Raw genomic sequence first — 26,360 nt, forward strand, 5'->3', positions numbered from 1 at the left:
AATTTTTTAAAAAATATTAATGAACACTTGGAAAGAAGAAGGTATCATATCATATTTGGGGAGTTCAAAAGCAAATGTGACTTCACTCAACCTTAATTTATTGTTCAAATTTTCTATACTCTTTGTAATTTGATGTAACACAGGTATATGAGATATAACAATGTTTCTCATGTTTCTGTGTTTTTCTTCTATTCTTCTACATTTAAAGGGATGGACTGCCTTCCTTTGAAACAGATTTATGACTTTTAAACTGAAAAATATTCCAGAGAAATAAAATTTATGGCCATATCATGTAGAAACAAGAGCAAGGTATATTTTCTCTTTCTCAAGTTTCTACTTTTATGTCAAGTTTTCTATATCTTTACCTCAAAGCTATAATGTCCTCATAATTTTTATCACTTTCTTAAAACATTTCTTTCAGGGAGTTTATTGGTTTGTTTTTTATATGTTACTTTATTTTCTGTACTGTATGTTCTGCTTATACTCTATGTTCTGCTTATGTATCAAATAACCCCAAAACCGAGTGGATTAAAATATCAACTATCATCACATTTGTTCATGAATCTGCGGTTTGGACAGGTCCAGGTGGGGGTAGCTTGTCTTTTTTATCATGGCTCTCTATGGAGTGCTTCAGTGGACTGGGGCCTGGGATAGCTGGATGGCTAAGCAATGTTTTCTTTTTGTGAAGTCTCTGGAATGCTCCAAGCAATTTTTCTACATGGTCTATTCAGAATGGTAGTGTCAGGGCAGTGGAATATACATGGCAAGTGTTATAGGCATCAGGAAATGGAGGGTGCCAATCTCTCAGAAACAGACACAGCATCATTTCCACCATATTGAGTTGTTCAGGCTATCACATAGCCTGTCTAGATTCAAGAGAAGAGAAAATAAATTCCACTTATGGATAGAGGGAGTAAAAAATCATCTATTTTAGATGCATCATCACTATTAATAATTTAGAAAGCCAATTTTTCATTTCTAAATAGTTCTTCCCTAACTTGGATTATTCTCTTGCTTGATGACTTCTCTAAGAATTTTTGTCAGATTGTTGCTTCCAACACTGTTGGCTGCAGAATGCTTTCACAGCATTGTCATATCTTTGAATTACAAAAGCCTCCATGTCTAAGAACATGTTGAATGTGAGATTCTTGTTGCAACAGAAGTGGGAATTAGAGGCTGAAGCCAAGGAAAAAAAATCCACATATGTTATATAAGCAGTAAAAAGACATTTGGAGCTAAACTCCTTTCTCAGGACTTGAGAATGGGTTGAACAAGCTATGCTATCCCCAACCATAACCCAACACAACACAGATTTTTGTCTATAAACATAAAGGACTGGGGAAAAAAAAAAAAGGTTAAAATTAGGAGTTCTTGGTAGGCGGAAAATAGGAGAGGAAGGGGACTTCCTACCATTACATGCCAAGCAAAATGGGGTCCCACGTGAATAACTCATGGAAAACAGGATGCCCCAAGGAAAGACTGTCATATTTTTCAACAACTGGATGTTTGGTGATTGTTTAATCTCTGCATTTACTCTAGGAATAACTTTTGCATAATGTTATTAGTCCATCCTTGCACTGCTATAAATAAATACCTGAGACTGGGTAATTACAGAGAAAAGAGTTTCAATTGGCCCACAGTTCTGCAGGCTATATAGGAAGTATAGTGGCTTCTCTTTCTGGGAAGGCCTCAGAAAACTTAACAATCATGGCAGAAGGCGAAGGAGAAGCAAGCACGCTTTACATGGCTAGAGCAGGAGCGAGAGAGAGAGGTGGGAGGTGTACACTAAACACTTTTAAACAACCAGAACTCACAATAACTCACTAGTTCACTATCATGAGAACAGCACTGAGGGGATGGTGCTAATCCACTCATGAACACCACCCTCATGATACAATCACTTCCTACCAGGCTCCACAACCAACACTGGGAATACAATTCAACATGAGATTTGGTAGGGACACAGAACCAAACCATATCAAATAGAGAAGAGTGCTGTAAGGAGAAAAAAAAGTTTTATGTTGTTACATCATCAAATTCGTACAGTTTAATAAACTGCATGTATTTGCCAATACTGACTTGAAATTAATAAAATGAGTTGGCTTTTGTTGATAATAAGTATGGCTCTCCAATCAAAATTTCCACAAAGGAATTTTTATGATTGGGTGACCTCAGATGAAAGGGAGACTCCTAGTTGGGTACCAGTTGATGATTCAGTTACCCAGGAATATTGTGGGAAGAAATTAATTTTGGTAATGACTGTTTTTAAAATGTTCTTGTTTCTTGATGGTGATAGAGATCCAAATAATGTTTAATGAAGGCTGTGTAGTTTTCCTTTCTAAATTAATGGGTAGCATTTGAAGGAGTCTACTTAGGGTTTTACTCTTAATACTGACTAAAAATACTATATACTTGAAAGAAAGCTGAGGAAGTGGGATCATGTAAAATGTTGCTAATTAGTGTTATAGTGATTTATCTTTTTTATTTGATTTGACTCAAAATGGTGTCTTTGACATTGTATCTAACAGAAATTCCACCAGTTTTCTAGTATATGGGTGATACTTTTCTTTAGCTATCTTTTCTGGCATGAGCATTTTCCTTTCACATTTTAATAGTTTGTAGACAATTGTAAAGGGAATTTTGAAAGCAGGATTAAGGACTTTATCATAAGCCCATGAATCTAATCTTATGCTTTTGATTTATCTTTGAGCCATATCCATTTATATTTTGGGAACAATAAATGAAAAATTAAAAATACTTGAAATCATAGTGTTTTGCTAGCCAGAAAGACACATTACGTCTTAGCTGGACGTGAGAAAAATGTATTTCTAAGCTACTTATTGTTTATGGTATAAGTTGCTTCTGTATACATTTTTTTTTCCATGTTAGGTAATGTGCTGATGTTATAACGAGGCTTGAGGAAGGTACTTTTCACACAGGAGTGTGAAAACCCAATCATCATGCTTATGAACTGCAAAAGGATTCCCTATACATTTTCAACTAACTATAGATGATTGATAGATGGATAGATAGAGATAAAATTGCAGTTATTTTATTTATGTGGCATAGGTTTAAGATAAAATGGAAAACACCATATGAACAAAAGGACGAAATTATCTGAAATTATAACTAAAGGAAAAATGAAACAAAGATTTTTGAGAACATGGCATAAATTTTCTGAGGTATAGCTAAGTTCACATACTTTAGAATATAGAGGGTACCCCTATAGTAACTTCTTTTTAACTATGTAAGATTTTAGAATTCTATTAATCATTTTTCTCAGCTATCTTCCATTCCTTATCATCCCCCTGACTCTTCCCTCAATAGCTTTAAGGGAGAAAGATAGTGGTAAAGGATGAGATATAGTATTGGGGAAGATTGAAACTCAAAGCTCTGTTCAGACAGAATAGAAACCAGAAGAAAAATGATGCTGTCTTCTGAGTCCTGGTTTTGGTTGCTTCCAATCATTTTTCCTTTCTCTAATATGTCTCACTTTTGTACTTAAAAAAAAAAAAAAAAACTATTAATCGAATCACATTATGCCTCAACATTATTTTGTCCCTTTTGATCATCTTTAAATAATTATACAAATTGTATGTGATATTTACCCAGTCAATAAATTGAATAGAGATTCTAAAACATTTGTCCAATTTTTTCTAATTAAAATATATTGCATTCTAACTTAGAAAATGATTATTCAAGTGATACTTTTTAAGAAGAGGATTATTTCAAAACATAATATTTATTTAGGGTCTACCTTTATGGGGATTTTGTTTCTTCATTATTTAATGAATTGGTTAAAAAACTTCAGGAATTATCTTTTCTTATAATACCACTGTTTTAAATTTCAGCTTCTGGGGATGAAATTTATAAAAATTTAACATTACCAAAGTAAACTAATCTTTGCAATGACTTTTTTTTTTGGTGACGTTTAACAAAGTCTAGACTACAAGCCACAATTTATCTGATTTATAAGTGACCATGACAACAGTGGTTACTTACTTCCTTCAGGCACTATTTCTGTTTTTGCTTGCTCCAAAAGGAGGTATTTTCTTTAGTTCTTCTCTGTACAATGCCACAGATCTATTGGCTAGGGAGAATCATGTGTTAAGTATTTCTGAATTTTACAAATGAGTTTTTGTCATTGACTATCGGGATAAACAACTACTTCTTTCTCTTCTTGCCATCTTCTCTTCCTGCTCCTCCTCCTTTCTCCTCTTTCCTCCTCCTCTTCCTCTTCCTTCTTCTTCTTCTTTTGTTTTTGTTGTTATTAGTTTATTTCTTACTGTGAGGATCAATGAATTCTGGGGGTCAGCTTACAGAATTGAATAGTTCTACTGCAGCATTTAGAGCAAGCTGTGGTGGGGCCTGTAAGAACAGCCAATTATTGATTTGATAACCAGTTAAAGAATACATTTCCTAGCATCCCATTTAAATAGATGTATGCATATGACTAGATTTTGCCCAATAAGAAATAAGCAGTATTTATGTGAACCAATTTCACAGTCTTGCCCTAAACTGGAAGATGTGTGCCTCCCTGCCTATCATCGTCTTTCCTGTTGATAGGAATATAGATAGAATAGTGGGAAATGGAATATTTCCAGGAAATAGTTCAGGACAGCAGAGAAAGAAACCAAAATAATTCTGGTTTTAAAAAGCCAGAATACTCAAATGTTGGCTCTTATCATCTCAAGAAGTGTAATATTGGAAAATCTCTGAAGTTCTCTGAACTTCAGTTTTCTAATTTTAAAAACATGGATAATATTATTTGAGAACCAAATGAGGTTATTTGTGTTGTAAGAATTATTGTATTTTAAGAATAAAATGAGATATGTGCAAGGTACCTAGGACAGTATACAACTACAAAACATGTTATTTCTCTTCCCTATTCTTTTCTATTTAACTCTAAGTTTATATTCTATATAACTATTTTTTCTAAAAAGTTTATTTTTAGACGTCTGAAGCATATTAATTAATTACAAAAGTGTGATCTCTTCTATCCAATGTGCTGTTGATTCTGTCCAGTGTATTTTCTTATCATCTCCCACATCGTAGTTTTCATGACAAGAAGACTGATTGCTATATATTATATATCCCTAGTTAATATTTTGAACATGTGTAATTCAACTATAATAACTTCATTAATATCTTCTGCTAATTCTAACATCTATGTGAGTTGAACTTAATTCTATATTTTTCTCTTCATTATAGGGCATATATTCTTGCTTCTTGAGAACTTAATAATTTTTATTAAATGCCAAACATGGTAAATTTTACCTATGTGAGTTCTGGGCATTTTTGTGAACCTGTCAATATTCTTGAGTTGTGTTCATTGGGTGTGGTTAGGTAACTTAGAAGTGATTTAATTCTTTCACGTCTTGTTTTCAAGATGTGTTAGGTGGGACTGCAGCAGTTCCTATTCCAGGGATAATTATTCCCCACCACTAGGCACTTAGTATGACTAAGTCATTATGTATGCTACTTAGTGCTCCTTAAGTCATAAAGTTTTCCAGTCTGGTTGATGAAAACAGGACTATTTCTGGCCCTAGGTGACTTCTATGTCCTGTTAACTTGCAATCCTTTCAGCTGTTTTTTTCTCTGGGCATGAGGTAGCCCCTTCACATGCTTGTGTTGAACAGTACTCCGTTGAATACTAGAAAGGAGCACCCTGAGATATCCAGAATTCTCTCTCGGTGAGGTGCTCTCATCTCCAGTACTTCTATGAATACTTGATGCTTTGATCTGTCTTAGCTCCAGCTCCTCAATTCATGGACCATCGGATGCAACCTGTGTTCCCCTTCTTTCTGTCACAGCAAGGAGACCCTCAGAGTAAGGTAGAGCTCTCCTAGCATCACTTGATTTGTCTTCTGTCTTTTGAAGATCACTGTTCTTTGCTGTTTGATGTTCAGCATCCTGAAAACTGTTGCTTCATATATATTATCTCCTTTTTTTTATTGTTTTAGGTGGGAGGGGAAATGAGTTAACGGTTACATAAGTGTATTTGCTTAACCTCATGTTATTCTACTAAAGAAATACACATGATCTTAGACCCACATATAGTCTAAAGAAAGAAGCAGGACACATAAAGTAACAGTTAAAATGTATTGGGGAAAAAAAAAAAAAACTATGATGGAGGACTATAAAAAAAACTTAGGAGAACACAGAAAAAGAAGTTAACAAGACTTTTAGTTTATTATTGAATAAATAGTGAACTATTTAAAGAATAAGTTATTTGTAAATGCATGGAAACTATATTTTGTATAATAAATGTTTTTATACAATCTGAAAGGTAGTTTTCCAGTTACCTGTTGCTGCATAAGAAACTAACCCTAAATTTATTGGCTTAAAAAAAATCAGTCATCTTATTATGCTCACAGTTTGGGCATTAGAGATTTAGATAGGATTGGGCTGGGAGAGTATTCTATTTCATGAGGCATCAACGTGGATCAATCAGTGGTATTCAGCTCTTAACTAGGACTAGCCTGAGGGTCAAAAAGGGCTCCCCTCATATACCTTGTGTTTTGGCAAAGACTATGGGACGGCTGAGCTCATTTGGTTTTTTTTTTCTTCTCCATGTGGTTTCAGAGTCTCTCCACACAGCCATTTACAAGCAGAAATGCATGGGCATTTCAAGTACGAGCATTTAAAGTAGCAAAGCAGATATTCCTAAGAAAAGATTCTTCACATTCAATTCCTTAGCCCAAACAATGGTTGGAAAAAAGTATCCGTGATCTCTTTTATATACATTGGTGTCCCAGGAATAAATAAAGGTGGCAAAAGGTAAATTCTCAGAATCATCTATGGTTGCAAATACAGATCCCCAAAATAATAAGATCCCCTTATATATACATAAGACTACACTTTTCTAACTAAAAAAAAATGTTTTCTATTAACTATTCTAACTATGTGCTAAGGAAAGCACTAACAATTCACATTTCTGATTCATAATCCAACCACTAAAATATAACAAATTGGAAGTTATTAGTTTTACAGTACAGTATCTTTTAAGGATAAATGTGATAAACTCTCAAGTCCTTAAATCTTTTAAGATGTCACAAAGCATAACACCATCACTTTATGTAAATAATACATATAATTAAAAATAGTCCTTATAAGTAATAAAATGTTAGTTCAAAACTTTTAAAGTCATATTCAAATGAAACCTTCAAAGTGGAGGGCTAAAATTCTGTGAAAAAGAAACATAAAAAGAGGATGCTAAATTTTTGATTATTGTTTACAACTAGGAACAGTATAGTATGTAAAGATGTTCATGTAATCACAGTTTTATTACCTATTTTGATCCTTATCCATTTCAATATGTTTCTTTCTTTACTTGATTTTTAACCTGTGTAATTGTAGATGCATTTATAGATTTGTTCCCATTGGAATAAATATTATACTCTCTTTTCTATAATAGTTCTTTGCTCATGTTAATAAAGTATTGTATTAATAGATTAGTAAATTGTATCTGAGAATGAAGTAAAAAAGGAAGAGTAAAATACACACACATGCACATACACAAACAAACACACACAGCCCTTCCCCACAATTGTGAGTAGAAGATTGTAGGAAAAAAAGAAGTAACAAATATAGTTCCCCTGAGATCTATACTAGGGCCAATCTCATTTAGCTTCTGTATAAATGACCTTGAAATAGGAGTAAACTCTCAACCATACCTTGGTTTGAAAACAGTAGACAGACCAAAGTATGGGATAAAGCTACAGGGAAATCTTAATAGAATATAGCCGTGACCGGGAATGTTACAAATGAAATTTAATGTAGTACAATCCTGTTTTCACATTACATGGGAAAATGCCAGAATCATGGTAGATGGAAAGCAGAATAGCTTATAAAATATAAAGCTGGAAATAAAAGTATTTTTAAGTATTTATAATTTTTAATTTATAAAGGTATTTTTAAAGGTATTTATAATTTTCCAAAATGCTTCAAATCCTGTGAATGAGTGTATTTTGAAAGTTTGCATATAGATTCTAAGAAAATGAAGTAAACATATAGGTGCTAATGATTAAAATATATAACCCTGTACATTAATTAAAACCTTGGAGTCATAATAATCATGTGTGAATATTTCTGAGTATAGGGAGTTTGTTTCTGTTTCTCTCATTTTTATCTATAGCACAGTAAAACTCATAGTATAGAGAGATAATAAAAAGTGAGAAAGTGTATGAGATGCTAAAATCTTACTTATAGGTGAAATAAGATGTTGAACTACATGATCTAAAGATCAGTGAATGAGCAATTATTTTTCTCCTTTTAGCCAGTACCTTTTAAAATTCTGCTGCCTTTGTTCCTTTAATAGTCGTGATAGCTCATTTTTGATACTGAAGAAAACACCTCATCTTTGTAGACCAATCCTTGGTAGGGAACTGTTCAAATGGTGGATGACATTACATTTCTTGCTCTTAAATTTTTATTGCTATTGTTAAGTTTTGTAAGCTTATATAAAAATAACTCACATTCACTCTACCTTCCAAACTTGAACTCATTAGTCAATAAATACCTCTTTTCTTTGTGTATATTTAAAATATTTTTGTTAATACGTGAGAAAGTAACCATATTAACAAATCAGCCTTTATCCATTTAAGGATAAAATCAGAGAAGAGGTAGAAGTGGGGTTAGAAGAGGTCAGAATACCTAGGATTATTTTCTTTACCTCAGGCTCCAAATCAGGCTAAGAAATTAAATGGATGAGAGATAGATACCATCATAGGGATGCTGGAAAAGTCTAGATATAATTGTTTTTCCTTTTGAAAACACACAGAGGTACATTTTCCCCTAAGGAACTGAGTCTTAGAACTTCAGAACAAGGTCAAGTCCCTAAGCTTTGAGAATGACTTCTTGTACCAATACATGAAGAGCTTGGGTGACTAATTCATGTTGCAACTGCACAGCTTTACAAGTACATGTATGAAAGTTGAGTAAACACAGTAATCTTAATTCTTTTCATGACTGTCTTTAGCTTATGAGCTTGGGCTCCGGAGTCAAAAGCCCTGAGAGTCGAGGTTTGACCCTGGTCCCAATGTATGACCTTGAGGAAATTATTTAACATCCCTCTTCACTGGTTTCCTTATCTTTACCACTAGCTCATAGAGTTGTTGTGATGGTTACCAAGCATAATTCATGTAAGAAAGGTATCACAGTGGCTGGAATATAGTAAGTATTCATTAAATGTTAGACATTGATAATGTCCTTGTTGATATGATAATTATGCCTTTCCATCCTTTATATGTTTATAAAACATCGGAAATGGCAGGACCTGCTAAAGATGATAAAGATGACGATGATTATGATGATGATGATGACAGAGATGAAAAGGAGTATTTTTTCACAAGTGATTTTGCTCTAAGGATATGGCTCATTATTACAACTTTCGTAGGAACTTTGTATTGTGCCATTTATAGGGAAACTTAGGTGATGATGATGATAATGATGATGATATTAACGTAATGGCTTCCCTAAAATACAGTATGTCTTCTTTTAATCTAAGTATGTTTATGTTTTAGAATCATGAACAGCTCTTTCAAACATAAAAATCAGGGAATCAACAACTACTCACCAAATGTTTAATATTTGCTAAACATGGTGGAAGACCAAAAGGATCTTGCAATATTTTGAAGAAAATAAGCTCCCTGTGGCTAAGAAATTTATCAAACTCACCATTCACTCAGCTCAGGGCCTGTGCTTAGCAAAGCAGTACTTATATGTTTCAGATTAAATTGATAGTATATAAAAAATAATAATTACAAACAGTACAGCTGGAGAATTAGCTGTACCATAAATTATCACTTAAATGACTATATTCCCTCCAGAAAAGATGAGGATTTTAAAACGGTACCCAGATATTTAAAGCATAATCTCTTAGATAGTTCACAGTCCTGTAACTGACTGACACAGACACCTATTCCTATTGTATTTTAACTTTATATGTGCCATGGATCCTTCCCCTAGAAAAACTACTAAACTGAAAATTCCATATTATGAAGCAAAACAGCAGAGAAAAAATAATTTTTATGGGAAAAAGACGTGTTGTGATCAAATAAATTTGAGGAACACTAGGATAAACAAAATTACATGCATTTCACTTCTGCAAGACTTTTCAGGTTATCAAATATAATAATGTGAATTGTCAGCTTTTAAAAATGTATTCTAATGTGCTATCCTTAACCTGAAGCATCTCAGTATACAGATGGCATAAGAACTTCAGTTCTATGTGGAAAACACTTAACTAGGCAAAGTGTGTGTGTACCACAAATTCAAGTATACCAGGATAGTTCTCAGTTCATATGGTTCTGCCTTGCAGGGGCATTTTGGAAATTTTAGAGGGTATTTTTAATGCCCTCAGTGTTTAACATATTTTAATGTATGCTATTTTATTTTATATCACGAATTGTTTTCTTTGTTTTTTTCTTTATGCTTGAATTAAGACATTACATTGCTTATTTTTAAATGTTATTTTTAAAATATGTTACTTTATGAATTTCATTTCATTACACATCAAAAAATATTTATTATAGCAAAAGGACATTAAATCTTAAAGTTTTAACCACTATTCTGAAATTATTATTTCAACTTAAAAAAGTAACATTTATTTTAGATTTTTACTACTAATAATAGTTTTCTCCTGTGTCATTAAAAGCTCCGTGGACTAGAAGAAGGAAGAGATAAAGTGAAGACAGAGAATGTGCTGTGGCTTTCTGGAATAACCATTAAGGTATTTTTTTTTTCCTTGTTTGATTGAAGTACATTAAATTTACCTAAATCATCCAGGGCAACTCCCCCTGAGCAAATGACCACCACTGGGCAGGAGAATTCCAAGGTATACCTTTATTTAAGCTTAGATTCTAACTGGAAGCTCAGAACCTATCGTTTAGAAAGCTTTCATCTCCTAGCAAACAATCTACCTATTTACTTAGCAATTTTGAGCTGTGAGTGTTTCAATTATGTCCCTGGCCATTGTTTTTAAATTATAGAACTGTCAGCCTAAGCAAGGAAAAGTACACTTTTACTTAATTGATAAAAAGGTTAGTTTAATCCTTACTCTGAACTGTAACTTTATGGACCTTAAGCCAGTGACAGAGTTCTCACAGCAGCCATTAAAATATGTTGTTTTTCAGAATTTTTATTTTACTTCATGATGTCAGCCCTCTTTATATGTATTTCTAATTCAGGCTGGGGCATCTGGATCTCACAGTGACCTGAAAGATGTTTTTGATGATTTTGAATTGGTTCTCAAAATTTAAATGTCTAAAGATTTCCTATTAATATATGAATATATAACTTCTCTTGAAAAGTCAGGCTATCTGGCCGCAGTGGTTATACATTTTCATATGGGAATAATCAGGTGGAACTAAAGAGTAGCTAGCCCTTTCAAGAAGATATATTTTATACATTCACCATAGTCACTGCTATTCCCTCGTGTCTGCTTTACTTACTGTCTGTGTTACACAATTTTTCTCTTGCTCCTGAAGAGAAAAAAAAAAGAGATTGCATATTTCATGAAATATAACCCTATGTATTTACTATTCAAGGAGTATCTCTACCTAAAGAAAATTACTGAGATCCTGTGTTAGAGCAAAACTTGTTTATATCACCTGCCTGACTTGAAAGTTATCTGAGTTACAACAGTTGACCTAGGGGACTAGATTCAGCAATCAAGAGGAAATGAATCCCCCTCCTTCTGCCACCTTCGTAAAATTCTATTGGTCCTTTGTATCTTTGGCTAAGCACTAATTTAAGGTTTGCTTAAGGTTGACTGCCTACTTACTACCTAATAATTTAAGATTTGCTTTTGCCAAGAAAAAAAGTTGGCCTTTGAAGTATGTTAATAAGGGAAGTGTAAAATTGAAGCTATTCTTTAGTAAGATTGTTTTGTAAACAGAATATCAGCTTGAAAGAGAATGCCTTTCAGGATTTGCACAAACACAGATGATGGCAAGTGTAAAAATAATTTTAATAATTCAACAATAATTACAGTGCCATTTAATGCAAAGGATGTTATACTAAATGACAAAATTGTCTCCTTGACCAAACTCTACAAAGACTTCTCTAAACCCTTTCTCAATTTGGGCCCTTCAGTGAGCATGTCCTCAAGAGCCCAGTTTTAGCAGCAATTTAATCAAGTCAATTTAATCATCATTTCCCACCCAATATCAGATCACCCTCAATATCTTGTCAAATTCCTATCTCCAAAATCTGATCACTCTCAATACCTTGTCAAATTCCTATCTCCAACCACCCCCAGGTGATATCTTGAAGGAAATTTAAAACCATACCCCAGATAACACACAAATGATGAAAAAGCAAAACAGCATTGTTACTGATATGGAGAAACTTTTAGTGGTCTGGATAGAAGATCATAACAGCCACAATATGCTCCTAAGCCAAAGCCTTACCTAGAGCAAGGCCCTAGCTCTCTTCAATTCTATGAAGGCTGTGGAAGCAGCAGAAGAAAAGTTTGAAGCTTGCAGAGGCTGGTTTATTAGGTTTAAGGAAATAAGCCATCTTCATAACATAAAAGTGCTAGGTAAAGCAGCGTGTGCTCATGTAGAAGCTGTAGCAAGTTATCCAGAAGATTTAACTATGATTATTGATGATGGTGGCCATACTAAAACACAGATTTTCACTGTAGATAAACATCTTTCTATTGGAAGAAGACTTTCATATCTAGAGAGAAGTCAATGCCAGGCTTCAAAACTTAAAAAAACAGGCTCACTCTCTTGTTAGGGGTTCATGCACTGGTAGCTTTAAGTTGAAGCAGTGCTCACTTACCATTCCAAAAATCATAAGGCCTTTAAGAATTATGCTAAATCTACTCAACCTGTCCTCTAGAAATGGAACAAAAAAGCCTGGATGACAGCATGTCTGTTTACAGCACGGTTTACTGAATATTTTAAATCCACTGTTGAAACCTACTACCCAGAGGAAAAAAAAAAAAAAGATTCCTTTCAAAATATTAATGCTGATTGACAATGCACCTGGTCACCAAGAGCTGTGATGAAAATGAACAAGGAAATTCATGTTGTTTCCATGCCTGCTAACACAACCTCCATTTTGCAGCCCATGAATTGAGGAGTAATTTTGACTTTCAAGTCTTATTATTTAAGAAATACATTTTGTAAGGATATAGCTGACATAGACAGTGATTCTTATGATGGATGTGGGCAAAGTAAATTGAAAACCTCTGGAATGATTTACCATTTTAGATGCCATTTAAATACATTTGTGATTCATGGGAAGAGGTCAAAATATCAACATTAACAGGAGTTTGGAAGAAATTGATTCCAAGCTTCATGTACGACTTTGAGGGATTCAAGACTTCAGTGGAGGTAGTAACTTCAGATGTGGTAAAAACAGCAAGAGAACTAGAACTAGAAGTGAAGCCTGAGGATATGACTGGATTGTTGCAATCTCAATCAAACTTGAATGGATGAGGAGTGGCTTCTGATCATGAACAAGAAAAGTGATTTCTTTGAGATGGAATCTATTGCTGGTGAGGATGTTGTGAATATTGTTGAAATGACAACAAAGTCATTTGGAATATGGAATATTCCATAAACTCAGTTGATAAAGTAGTGGTAGCATTTGAGATAATTGACTTTAATATTGAAAGAAGTTCTACTGTGGATAAAATGCTTTCAAGCAGTATTGCACAACTTATTTTAAGAAATTGCCACAGTCACTGTAACCTTTGGCAATGACCACCCTGATCAATTAGCAGACATCAACATCAAGGTAGGATGTCCACCAGCAAAAAAATTACAACTCGCTGAAGGCTTAGATGATCATTAGCATTTTTTGGCAAGCAGTATTTTTTAAATTAAATTATGTACATTGTTTTTTAGACATACTGCTATTGCACACTTAATAGACTACAGAATAGTGTAAATAATTTTTATATGCATTTGAAAACCAAAAAAATTCATATGACTTGTTTTATTACATTTGCTTTATTGTGGTGGTTTGGAACTAAATATGTAGTATCTTTAAGCTATGCCTGTGCATGATATTTTCTACCTCCCGATGGTATTACCAAGTTAATTTGTAGAATCTCATAAAGGATTCTAGTCTTATTGGCTTGGAGATAAATAAGTGCTAATATAATTCAACATTTCCAGAAATACAGAAACTAGCCCAAGTGCTTTTCAAGTATACACGTCTTGGGTAAATCTTGGTAAATACGATTAGTTTAATATTATTGTTTTAATGTAAGCAGCTCTATCTTCTGAGTTATCAGCATTAAGTATAATATGAGCATATGTTTTTATTCTACTTGGATTGTCTCGTGCAATAAGGTAATATTATTTCTACTTAATGTTTAAGACTATAAAAATTATAAATTCAACCTAAGAACAAGTATAGAAGTAAAGAGGCAATAAAAATGAGTGATTTGATATCTATTATTTCGTATGTTTCAAGTACAACAGTAAACTTTTTTTTTTTTTTTTTTTTTTTCCGAGACGGAGTCTTGCTCTGTCGCCCAGGCTGGAGTGTAGTGGCGCAATCTCCGCTCACTGAAAGCTCTGCCGCCTCCTGGGTTTATGCCATTCTCCTGCCTCAGCCTCCCGAGTAGCTGGGACTACAGACGTCCACCACCATGCCCGGCTAATTTTTTTGTATTTTCAGTAGAGACGGGGTTTCACTGTGTTCGCCAGGATGGTCTCGATCTCCTGACCTCATGATTCGCCTGCCTTGGCCTCCCAAAGTGCTGGGATTACAGGCGTGAGCCACTGCGCCCAGCCAACAGTAAACTTTTATAAGACATGTATTTAACTTTTTTTAGGTTTTTGATTTGTGGTGAAGTCTAACATTCATGTGTTGAAAAATAGCTAGCAGTTGAATTGCGATGACGGCTGGCTTTGTTTAATGTTGCACTATGTCTGCCTATTAACAGTTTCAATATTGTTTTAATATCTTGAAATTGTTGAGTTATGCTAAGCTAAATTAAGTAATAGACACTTATTAAATATCTAGATTATTTCTAACAAAGATCAACTACTTAAACATTAACAGCTAAGCATAAGTTGAAGTTGAAGTGCTTGTAATCTGATACTGAATACTGGTATGCAACAGACAATTCACAAGGTTTACTTCCTAGTTTTCTGTGTAAAAATTTTACCAAGCATAAAAAATTATAATTGACGTTTGTAAGTGAAACCACCTAAAATAGTAAAGAAAGTTCTATGAAAATGATACAAGGAAAGTAAGTTGTGTCATTGATAAGAAAAGGTAATGAATATGAAGGATCTGGTTTCTTAAAGGAAAATGAGAGCAATTTTGTCCTAAAGTAAGATACTGGCTATTCCAGAAGGAGAAAGAGGAAAATACAGGACAAATACAAAATAAGTATAGAAAATTATAGAAGATTTGTGGAAAATAAACTTCACGGTGATCAAAGATGGTAAAAATGAATGGACTTACTTACAGGAATTTAAAACAAAAATAAGCCTAATAGAGTACTATTACAAAAATTGAATTTAGTTTCTTGTATTTTATTAGTCTCTTCTTAATAAGAGATTGTGAAGGATTTTTGTTTACTTTTTTAGTAATCTGCCTAGGAAATTAAAATTTTATGTTCTATGAGAATAATTTCCCTAGCTTTATATTAACCTTTATTATGTCCTTAACTATTGAAGAGAATCAAGACGTCTGAATTTTAAAAGAGCAATTTTTTTTTGCTTCTATATAGTTTTTATAATTTTGCCTTCCCAAAATAAAATCCTAAATTTAAAGTTTTTTTTTTTTTTTTTGAGACGGAGTCTCACTCTGTTTCCCAGGCTGGAGTGCAATGATACAATCTTGGCTCACTGTAGCCTTCACTGTTATGCCCAGACCGTTTGTTCCCCGAAGAAGACCACCAGAGTCCAGAGTCAAAGCCAAGCGGCAAGGATCTTTAATGCAAGTTCGAACTTGGTCCCTCCGTTCTATAACATACAAGCGGGCCCCAAACAATGCGTGCGCTTGCTTTTTATAGCTCGAGGTAAACAGGACTTGTCAGGTTACAGAGGAACAAGGCATTTCTCTAGGCTACAGCATTACAATTGGTTTACATGTTAATGTGAAGTTATGCTTTTAGCAGCCTTCTTATCGGTTCCTGCGCTTTTACAAACGGTTGTAACCTTATTGGAGCTTCCCCAGGTGTTGTTTTTCTTAATGTGTTTGTGTCGGGCAGGCATATGGGGCTCAGGAAGTTGGGACAAAATAGAGGATTGTTTGTACTGGGCCCAGGACTAAGATATGTGGCAGACACTGGTAATTAGAGCAGGACAGAGACTTTCACAACGTTTGTCCTTACAATGTCTGGAGTCTATAGATAACCTTAATCCGTTAGGTCCGGGGTCGATCTTTAACTAGGCTCAGGGCGCCGCCTGGGCTGTCAGGGCGCCGCCCAGGCTGTTTGCCTGTGGACTTCATTTCTGCCTTTTAGTCTTTTCATTTGATCTCTTTCATCACCTCTTGGGTTCAAGCGATTCTCCTGCCTCAGCCTCCTGAATAGTTGGAATTATAGGTGCTCGCCACCACGCCCAGCTAATTTTTGTATTTTTAGTAGAAACGGGGTTTCACCATGTTGGCCAGGCTGTTCTCGAACTTCTGATATCATGATCACCCCACCTTGGCCTCCCAAAGTGCTGGGATTACAGGTGTGAGCAACTGTGCCTGGCAAATTAAATCTTCTTGTTCTTGAACTGACCTTAAGATTTTGCAAAAGGCCCCTGGAAAATCTTAAAGCATTTATTCTTTTACCTTCTAAAGAGAAATGTTAAAAATAATTTGGTTTATTTGATACTTGAGTGATACGGGAAACACTGCCAGATAAGAAAAGATACGTAACCCCTCCTAGGTTACTATATGTATTGATAAAAGGCAGTTATTTCAGAAATGGTATGAAATTCCTAGGAATTTGTTCCTAGTTTCTTGTTTTATTCTAAAATTATTCTCTGAAAGTATTGGTTATCAGCTACTGAACAGAATGCTTCATGATCGCGTTGTGTAAATAATTTTGAGACTGTACTGTTACAGTAGGTATCTAGCCAGATATGAGTGGGACAGGACAGGGCTCCCCCGCACACCCACTAGGAATGTCAGGCAACCATCAGGTGATGGTTCAGCAGTTATCACACTGCCTCTCTAAAAATGAAAATTGGCAGCAAGTTCCAGGGAGAGGCAATTTCCTGATGGTCCACAGCTGTCACACTAAAGTGATAATTGATCATAGGTGCCAGGGAGAGGCAATTTCCCAAACAGAAAAAAACACTTGAAATTGGTAATCAACTTCCAATAAAATCTCAGGAATTGTACAAGTGAGCTTAAGCATGTGCATTAAGAGACAAAATGGTGGAGTATAACCTTCTGGGGCCATTCCACCAGAAAAGGGATAAAAGCCTCAGGCGGGCATGTGTACAACTTCCTAAACACACTGCACATGCTCTCCTCCTAAGCACAAGGAGTGCACCATGTATGCAGGCGGCCCATCCTAAGGGAGCAGTCATGGGAAAAGGGACTCAAGACCCCAGAATTATGCCAGCATGTAAAACCCCAAGTCAAAACGTCAAACGCCACACTTGTCCTTCCACTAGCCTGTTTTGGTTTCTTCCAAGTATACTTTCCTTTCTTTCCTGATCTAAAGCTTTTTAATGAACTTCCACTCCTGTTCCGAAACTTGTCTTGTCTCTTTTTCTGCCTCACACCCCTCAGTTAAATTCTTTCTTCTGAGGAGACAAGAATTGAGGTTGCTGCAAACCCTCCAGTAATTTAGTAATTAGAATATTTATCACACCCCAAACAATGCTACTGGATTGAGTAAGAGTTTCCAGAACTCAAGGGTAGAAGCTGACAGCTTCATTAAACATCTAATCTAAAATTAAGCAGAATACGAATTAATTACATGCGATTCAGTGGACTGACTGGTAAAGGATGATTACAGACTTTCTTTAGAATTTTGCTGAATGTTTTATGTTCTATTTTTCAGATATAAAAACTCCCTTTCCCTTTTAAGTTATCTATACTTGGGGCAATTTAGTAGATTATACTTTTTTTAACAGAAATAAAACACTTATATTTGTCCCCTGCCCTGATACCTCCAGAATTTAGAGACTATTATTGATTATTCTTATTTTCATGGCAACATAATTATTTGCTTAATAACTATGAATCTTTTTTCTTTACAACAGAACACAATTGCACACATTGGTTTGCAATTACCAAGGCTTTGACTGGAATGTCATATTTGAGCATGATGCATAGAATTACATATGACCAGACGGTTTTAAGGAACCAAAGTTGACTTTATGGAGCCAATGCTTACAAAACTGTGTTGGACCTATCACCTGACTTACAGGGTTTCCAGGCTTATAGGTGAGTAAGGAATGTCACTTCCTGGCAAGCTTAGTCTCATACTGTGAAATATTGACTCCTAAAATCCTTGGAATCTCCAAATTGCTGTCTTTTTTGTATGCTAAGTGATGACTGATAACTTCAGGGTGGGGCTAGACAATAGAAAGACAAAGGCATGATTAGCTGATTGAGACAATCAGCCTCATCCCTCAACCTTCAGGGAAGGAAGAGGGGCTAAAGGCAAGGTTGATCACCAGTGGCCAATGATTTAATCAGTCATGCTTTTATAATGAAGCTTTCATAAACATCCAAAAACATAGGGTTCAAAGAGCTTCCAAATAGCTGAACACATGGAGATTCCTGGAGAATGGTACACTCAGGGAGGGCACAGAAGTTCAACAACCTTTCCTATACCTCGCCCTATGCATCTCTTTAATTGTATCTTTTGTAATATCCTTTATAACAAACCAGTAAATGTGTTTCCCTGAGTTCTCTGAGCCACTCCAGCAATTGAACCCAAAGTGGGAGTTATGGGAACCCCAACTTAAAGCTGATTGGTCAGAAGTTCCAGAGGCCAAAACTCCTGACTGGTGTCTGAGGGGAGAGCAGTTTTGGGGACTGAGCTCCCAATCTGTAGGATCTGACACTGTCTCTAGGTAGATAGTGTTGGAATTGGATTGGAGGAAATCCAGTTGGTATCTGCTGCAGAATGGATTGCTCACTTGGTCATGGTGAGAGACAGGACTAGCTGGATTTCCTAGGCTAAGAATCCCTAAGCCTAGCTGGGAAGGTGACCGCATCCACCTTTAAACACGGGGCTTGCAACTTAGCCCACACCCGACCAATCAGAGAGCTCACTAAAATGCTAATTAGGCAAAAACAGGAGGTAAAGAAATAGTCAATCATCTATTACCTTAGAGCACAGGATGGAGGGACAAGGATCAGGATATAAACCCAGATATTGGAACTGGCTTTGGCAACCCCCTTTGGGTCCCCTCCCCTTATAGGGGAGCTCTGTTTTCACTCTATTTCTATTAAATCTTGCAACTGCACTCTTCTGGTCCCTGGCTTGTTATGGCTTGAGCTGAGCTTTTGCTTACCATCCACCACTGCTGTTTGTCGTCATTGCAGACCCATGGCTGACTTCCATCCCTCTGGATACAGCAGGGCGTCTGCTGTGCTCCTGATCCAGCCAGGCACCCATTGCTACTGCTGATTGGGCTAAAGACTTGCCATTGTGCCTGCACAGCTAAGTGCCTGGGTTCCTCCTAATCTAGCTGAGCAGTAGTCACTGGGTTCCATGGTACTCTTCTTTGACCCACGACTTCTAATAGAGCTCTCACCGCCTGGCCCAAGATTCCATTCCTTGGAATCTGTGAGGCCAAGAACCCCAGGTCAGAGGACACCAGGCTTGCCACCATCTTGGAAGTGGCCCACCTGCCATTTTGAAAGTGCCCTGCCACCATCTTGGGAGCTCTGGAGCAAGGACCCCCGGTAACAATGGTGTTCTTGGTCACGGAAGTCTTCTGTGTTGATGATTGTTGCAGTGTAAGAGCAGAAGAAAAATGGTTTGGGATTTTCCTAAGTCCCATGAAACAGGATATTTTGAGAACCTCAAGAAGAGAGAAATTCCCCCAGATCTATATAGATCCTTGTAGGATTTTCCAGAGAAACAGAAACAATAGTGTGTGTAGATACATATGTATATATGTAATGGAAATTGACTCACATGATAATGGAGGCTGAGAAGCTCCATCATCTGCTGTCTGCAAGCAGAAGATCCAGGAAAGCTATTGATGTAATTCAATTTGAGTCAGCCTGCCTGAAAGTCAGGGGGTGATAGAAATTCTAGTCTGAGTCTGAATGCCCAAGAGTCAGGAGCTAACACACTTGTGAGTGTTTGAACAAGCTACTTAATCTCCGTGGACATTAGCCATATATCAAATGAATATTGTAAGATGTTCTCTACAAGAATGGTGAGGGTTAAAATTAGAATCTATTTAAAATTAGTTAAGAAGACTTTACATAAGTTGTATTGTTTAATTATATATTTTTCTTTAGAACAATGCTGGTTCTTTAATGTTTTATTTTCCAAATATGTTCTATAGAAAAAGATGCTATGTAAGTTTTAAATTTATAAGTAAAAGGGAAATGAGAAATAAAATTGCCAAAAATATTTCAGAATCTAGAGAGCACCATGTTCTTCTCATAATAATCTTGATCTTTGGCTAGATGGTTCCTATCCTAGACATAAATGTTGGTCAAAATGCATCTGAAAACTAAGGCCAAAGACTCAATGATAGGAAGACAGATTATAATGAAGCCTACAGAAATGTATGAAAAATGGAAAGAACATAGTTGTGAACACTAGAGGTAGGAATTGAAATCACTGGGAAAAAGTTCAAAGCAACATGTAAATCATATTTTGTTGCTTTCGATAGATGAGTTTTCAGATCATAATACTCTTGTAATATACTAGAGTATGGGAGTAATAGTTCACTCAAATTGGGCCCATTTTATCTTTTATCCCTGACCACAGTGATTATTCTAGGAGTAAGCAAGTAACAAAGAGTGGATACGAAGTTCCTTTTCTGAAGTTTTTCATACTGGGGTGGTTGGGGAAGATGATTTCTAAATGTATTTTAGTCCTCTTTGGTCATAGAGCCTATAGGATCTAAAGTTCTAAATTTCTGTCAGCCATTCATTTGCTGCTTTCCTATTCTACTTAGATTAGAATCGAGAATATAAACTGATACTCAGAAAGGAGTAGATGTAAGATATAGAGCCAAGAAGCATTCAATTCCTTTAGTGTTAGCACCCTTACAGCCAATTCTACCATTTTTTCTGGCGATTTGGTTCTCTGATGCAATAAATGTCCCATTTCTATTGAAGATAATGTGAGTAGCTTGCATATGTATTGGTTACCAAGGAACTTGGAAAATTTTCATGAAAGATAATGTCAGGAGATGTTTTTAGGGAATAATAAAATCATATTTTAAAATCTCAAAGAGAGGAAGGCACTTAGAAATGAAAATTTGAGGGTTAGCTTAGAGAAGTTTCTTCTTTATTACTATGTCAGAGCAAAGACAGGTTTTAGTGTTAGTTATTGTATGTAGAAAACTGAAGAAAATAAGCAAAGATAATTGTGCATTCTGGTTGTTACCAATAGGAGAAAATTCACTTTGCAGAAATGAGGTTTTTTTAATTTCAAGAATTTAGAAACTTAAACTGCATAAAATTCAATACTTAATACAAAACGCCATCTATCACCATGATTTTAAAAGAAAAAAAAAAACCCTTAAGTTATGCACATACTTAAGATTGAAAAATATCTTCTAAGTACATACAATGGATATTTTTTCATGCTTATCATAATTTTATTTCCATTCATTTGAATGCAGTTTACCATCATCGTAACATTCTAAGGGGGAGCCTATAGAGATTGCCTTGTAATGTCAAATTGCTATATGAAAACAATTTTGATAAGCCCATGGACACCACATTATAATGACAAATTATAATGACAAAATGGTTTCATGTTTCCATGGAGACTAAATTACAATGTCAAATTGATGGCAAAATGAGGTCAGTACAAATCTACACAGACCAGATTGTGATGTTAAAACAATGCAACGCAATATCACCACCAGTCTGGGGAGGCTATGCTATGATGTCAAGATGATGGGAAAGTAATATCTAGGATGATGTCAAAACAGTCACAGAAAAGATGTCAGTGGAAATATCGGCAGCATCCTTCATGATGACAGAACAAGAGACCACTATTATGAATGCAAATTTCACCAATGGTAAGATAAAGCTAGTAAACCTAAGAAAATGGAAGTTTAAACATTTAACTATTCTAATTCTAAATATTATTTCATTTTAAATTCTTAGGAGATAAGTTCTTAGTCACAGAAGTTAGGGTGAAAAAAACTAAGCCATGTTACTCAGTAGTAGAAGTTATTTATTGAAGAATCTGTGTAGATGTAAATTACTTTCCTCATTTACAATAGAACTGTGAAAGGACCCACAGGGAGACAGTCTGATTAATTCAGTACTCTCCAGAACGCTTCACAGGCAGACTTTTCTGTTGAAATGTCTTTGGGGCATGCTTTCCCCACCCCTTGGGTTGGTTGTCACACCTTTTAATTCTTTTTTCATAAAGATGTTAAAATATTTACAGTTACATTTTTGTATTTTATAAATTATAAACCAAGTAGTTTAACACTTCCTTAAATCTACCATTGTCAAGAATAGTATGAGGCACAATCTTATGTTCACTAATATAGATTATTCCCATTTGTTCTTAAATAATAAATTATACTGATGCAATTTATTTTGAATAAGTGTGATAAATATTTTAACCTAATACTAATGCCAATCAGTTGAGACATTAAATGCAAATGAAATAGAATACATTTATTATGGTTTCTCAACCCAAATCATTTTTTTTTTTGCTCTTGATAACTCTGACTTCTGGCAGAAACAAAAGAAACAACATGCTAGTGAGTCATAAAAACATTTTGGTTACTTAAAAATAATCCTTTCATCAAAGGAGGAAAAGAGAATTTTACTTTGGTATCCTCTTTTAGTTTATGATATTTGTCTGAGCATGAACCATTGCAAGTTTGTGGATTTGGACTCTCAGTTCTTTAGGTTTTAGATTCTCTTTCCTTTATTTTGTTTTCTGTTCCTTTTTAAGGAAAATGTGGTGTTGATTGAAGAATGACGAGCTTCATAAATTTGGAAAGGAGATCTTTACTTCTCATAAAGGGTTGCAGCCTTCAGGGTGGACATTCTGACGGGCTAGGAAGTGTAGCTTCCAGTCAGAAGCTGGAAACAGGCACTTAGAGGGTGAAAAGAATAAGGGAAATGTATTCTGAAGTGCGTGGCTGGATGTACATATTCAATTTAGGTATAGGAGGAGCCATGAATATTTTGAAAGGAGAAATGTGTGCATGCAAATTGAGCTTTATGTCTCTCCATGGCATCCATGTTAAAAAAAAGTCAGGGTAAGCATGATCCAAGGCTGCACAGTGAAGGGTTTTCATGTCCTCTGTGCACCCTCATAGACTGGTCAGACCACTCTGTGATCAGCAGTCTCTTATCGAGAAGGAATGCTGGTTGACTGTTTTGTTAAAAATGCAGAAGGGCAAGCAGTGTCAGAGTTGGTTGACATTAAGTGTGAAGTGAGTCTTTCCAAAGGACTTGTTTCTGTTTAAACCTTAGGAAAGAAAACCTAATGATGATTAGTGAGGGAGGGATTGAAGTTGTATCCAACCTTCCACCTTATCATGGCCAGGAACTCAGTCTTCAAGGTTTTTTGGGGTGGCCTTGGCCAAGAGAGGATCCATTCAGTCAGTTCAGGGACTTAGGATTTCATGTTTATTTCTCTGTGAATAAAGTGGTATAAGGGGAACAGGCATGGTGGCTCAAACCTGCAATCCCAGTACTTTGGGAGACTGAGTCTGGCCTATTGCTTGAGCTCAGGAGACTAGCCTGGGAAACAGTGAGATCTTGTCTCTACTAAAAATTATTCAGGGTTGGTGGCACATGCCTGTAGTCCTAGCTACTCAGGAGGCTGAAGCAAGAGGGTTGCTTGAGCCTAGGAGATCGAGGCTTCAGTGAGCTATGATTATGTCACTGCATTCCAGCCCGGGCAACAGAATGACACCCTGTTTCCAAAAAAAAAAAAAAAAAAAAAAAAAGAAAGAAAGAAAATGTATAAGGTATAAGAGAAGAGTTCCTTGACAATCCCTGTTCAAATACCTAATGTGGTTTAAGACCCACTCAAAGTGGAACACACAGAACTTCAAGAAATAGCACATAATTTTCAATCTTGAGGATATGCAGAGTCAAGGACAATATATGCCTACATGAGTATGTTTAGCCAACTGAAGCCAGTTCAAATTAAACACATAAAGAGGAAACATATGTAAAAGGAGGAAGAGTCTGGCCATGGTGATTCACACCTGTAATCCCAGCATTTTGGGAGGCCGAGGTGGGCAGATTGCTTGAGCTCAGGAGTTCCAGAACAGCTTGGACAACATGGCAAAACCCCAATCTCTACAAAAAATACAAAAAGTTAACCCAGTGTGGTGGTACATGCCTGTGGTCCCAGCTACACAGAAGGCTTAGGTGGCAGTATTGCTTGAGCCTAGGAGGTTGAGGCTGCAGTGAGCCATGATCTTGCCACTGCACTCCAGCCTGGGTGACAGGGTGAGACGGTGTCTCAAAAAAGAAAAAAAAAAAGAAGAAGAATGTGAGAGAAACAGAGGAGGAGAAGGAAAAGGATAGAAAGAAACCAGTGGTCTTCCTGATACAGTGTCTAGACCTTCAGTGGAATCCCAGCTCTGCCATTGGGTAAAGTTGCAAAGTCCTTTACCTCCCTGAATCTCAGTGCTTCTCAATCTAAGACAAAGCATTTCATTATAAAAACAGCATATATCACATAGAAGTGTTGAGAGAGAAGAGTAAATATTGATGGCCAAGCTCAAATCCTTACAGATATGTAATTTAGGCTACAATTGCTGATAAGAAAACTTTTGCAAATGATAGCCTGGATCAGTATGTCTCAGCTAGGCAGGAGCTCAAATATGACTCTGCTGTCTTTCTATCTCTCTAGATTGAAAAATATGGCTCTCAGTTCCTGTTCAGCAGGCAACTTAAAAGAGCTACATGCAAGGGTAACATGCCAGTCTCCTTTTACTGGAAACTGTAGGGGGTAATCTATTTGTCTCTTATAGTTCCTATGGGTTGTTGGCAATCCTTGACTCTATCAGCATCCCTCCTATCTGCCTCCATGGTCCCATCCCCTCTTCCTCTTCTGTCTGTATTCTTCTCTTCTGTCTCCTATGAGCTGGATTTAGTGACCACCCAGATGATCCAAGACAATCTCTACAGCTCAAGACCCCTAACTTAATTACATTTGCAAAAAAATTATTTTTCCAAATGTGGTATCATTCACCAGTTCTGGGGATCATGATGTAGGCATATCTTTGTTGGGGAGGAGGACCATTAAATGTACTTCTAATGCCCAATATAGTTAAGGCTTCCAGGCTCCTTTCAACTTTCAATCATATCTCTCAGCTTTCTTAGAGGTATCTGACAAGTATTCATATATTAACCCACAATGTCTCATCATTTTCCTGATTTTGATCTCTTCTGGCCACATTTAGTGAAGTCTTGTGCCAGTATCTCTGACGTCTATGAAACCTTCTGAGGTAATTTCATCAAAGAAGATTCTATAGATCTATGCTGGCCCCTTCCAAGGGTGTCATTTCATGAAACACTATCAGCTTTAACTTGTTTTTTTTTTTTTTGTTGTTGTTTTTAAACAATGTTTCACTCTGTTGCTGTCACCCAGGCTAGAGTTCAGTGGTGCCCTCTCAGCTCACTGCAACCTCTGTCTCCCAAGTTCAAGTGATTCCCCTGCCTCAGCCTCCTGAGTAGCTGGAATTACATGCAAGAGTCACCTCACCTGGCCCAGCTTTAGTTTTTGATATTGCTGATCTTTCAAATACTTCAACTGTCTTGGCCATCACTGCATCTACCGGATGCTACCTTGGGGCTCTGACAGTGTTCATTCATTGCCAGAAGCCTTTGAAGTTTTAGAGGAGAAAGGCTTCATTTTATATAGCCCTTTATGCATTCATGCCACACTTTAACAATGCTCAATCCGTGGCAATATTGTTTCAAACCATTTCACCATTCCACTAATAGATTAACTGAAGTAAAATCACTGATATTATAGAAATGTTATCTATAATGTATCACTTCTCTTAATTTGAACATCTTTCAATAATGTTTTTATATCAAATATTCAGTCCATATTCAAATATTCCTGATTTCCTTTTAATTATTTTTAGGTGGCTTATTGAATCAGAATCTAAATAAATTCTACCCATTGCAACTAGTCAATAATCTCTCAAATATCTTTTAATCTATTCTCTCTCTTTCTCTCTCCTTCTCTGTCTCTCTTTATCCCTCCTTTCCCACCCCTTATTTTT

General features: G+C 35.8%; 1 non-coding gene across 1 annotated transcript; it reads right to left on the reverse strand.

Moving 5' to 3' along the window:
• Positions 1-2,883: 2,883 nt before the first annotated feature.
• Positions 2,884-2,983, reverse strand: LOC117079718. The gene has a single exon (XR_004435570.1). It is a non-coding gene; the product is annotated as a small nucleolar RNA U13 (small nucleolar RNA).
• Positions 2,984-26,360: the final 23,377 nt, after the last annotated feature.

Source organism: Trachypithecus francoisi, unplaced genomic scaffold (genome assembly GCF_009764315.1).
Source record: "Trachypithecus francoisi isolate TF-2019V2 unplaced genomic scaffold, Tfra_2.0 Lachesis_group7, whole genome shotgun sequence".
Taxonomy (NCBI): Eukaryota; Metazoa; Chordata; class Mammalia; order Primates; family Cercopithecidae; genus Trachypithecus; species Trachypithecus francoisi.